Source organism: Sapajus apella, unplaced genomic scaffold (assembly GCF_009761245.1).
Source record: "Sapajus apella isolate SASKATOON/1434 unplaced genomic scaffold, GSC_monkey_1.0 scaffold14, whole genome shotgun sequence".
Taxonomy (NCBI): Eukaryota; Metazoa; Chordata; class Mammalia; order Primates; family Cebidae; genus Sapajus; species Sapajus apella.
In genome coordinates this window covers 7,171,886-7,173,382 of record NW_022436954.1, presented here as the reverse complement: position 1 = coordinate 7,173,382, position 1,497 = coordinate 7,171,886, and the positions used below count along the sequence as shown (strand labels likewise).

Genomic DNA, 1,497 nt, shown 5'->3' with positions numbered 1-1,497 from the left:
AAAAAAAAAAAAAAAAAAATTGGGTTGAGGAGGAGGAGAAAAAAAAAAAAAAAAGGAAGCAGCTGGGCCAGACACACACACACACACACACACACACACACACACACACACACACACACACACCCCCACGGGCTTGCCCTGTGGGCACAGGGTGCAGGGGTGCCCAGGGTGAAAGGCATTGGGGGCGGGGCAGCTGCACCCACACGAGGTGGACCCTGCAGTTTGGGTGGGGTCACTGACCTCAGGAAGGCCCAGGGCAGAGGGTGGGGATGGGGTTCCATCTGCACCCTGCCCACCTGCCAGGGACCTGCCTGACCCTCTCCCGCCCACCCCAGGAGCTGACCCTTTGGGGCGCTGACCAGGCCAGAGTAGAGATGGCGGCCACGCAGGCAGAGGAAGGCGGCCCTGAATTAATCTGTCACTAAAGCTTGGCCATGGCAGGCGCAGTCATGATTTAGATGAATAATTGAAACGCTCCGATACATTTATTATCCCTTTAGTGCAAAAGTGGCAGAGAAAGACGAGGGGTAATTGAAAAAGAGCGCACAAATCTCCCTGAGAAAGCCGGCTCCTTATCGCCGAATAAACATTTCAGTCCTAATAAACAGGAGAGACACGCGTCAGGGCCCCGTCGATTCCCATCCTGATTTAGGACCTGCCTCCCTTCTTACCATACAATAGGAGAGTGTTTTAAAAAATGTTTTTATTGAGCCAGTAAAAGCTTTCCAGGAGGGAGGTGGGAGAGAGGAGGGGGCCTGGCAGACACCAGGCCAAAGGGTCCGTTGGGGAGGTTGGTGGCTGCCCAAGCCCATCAAGCCTCTCTGAAGCAGACACAGGCCCTCTCCCTGGGGGGCCTCCATCCTGCTCTACCTGCAGAACTCCTATTCAGACTTCAGGACCCAAGTCAAATGCTCCCTCTGCTGGGAAGCCTCCTACCAAACAGGGTCTCCCTGAAGGCAGAGCCAAGTCCTGAGTCCCAGCATTTGGCATAGCTCCCCCAACTCAAGAGTGTGCCCCAGGAAGGAATGGGGAGTTCGAGGACTTGCCCGGGACTCACCGAGTTACCAGCACCATCTAGTTTGGCTTCAGGGCCTGGCGGGTGAGTCCGGCCCAGAGTGAGGCAGGCACCCTCTTTTTTTTTTTTTAATCAGAACTCTTCAGCCACAGGTTAAGTCCCTTTAGCCTAGTAACCCCTGGGGGCTCTCACTGTATTGGGGGTGCCTGGGAGACTCCCTTCCCTGCTCCCCAGATTCCAGCCCTCTCCTGCTCCAAATCAACACACATCTGCCATAAAAACAGTGGGCTTAGGCCCCAAAGCCCTGCAGGCCAGCCCAAGCCCCGGCTTCTGAGCCCCAGCTGTGCCAGCCCCTCCTGGCAGAACTCCATGCCACCACACACTCCAGGAAGTTGGGCAGGGTATTGGCTGGGGTGTTGGTTGGGGTGTTAGCTGGCATGTTGACTGGGGTGTTTGTTGGTTGGGGTATTGGCCAGGGTGTT

At 55.8% G+C, this 1,497-nt stretch overlaps 1 protein-coding gene across 5 annotated transcripts in view; it reads right to left on the bottom strand.

Moving 5' to 3' along the window:
• Positions 1–1,497, bottom strand: part of MACROD1 (mono-ADP ribosylhydrolase 1) — a 170,855-nt gene that overhangs the window by 10,933 nt on the left and 158,425 nt on the right. The gene's annotated exons all lie outside the window — the stretch shown is intronic.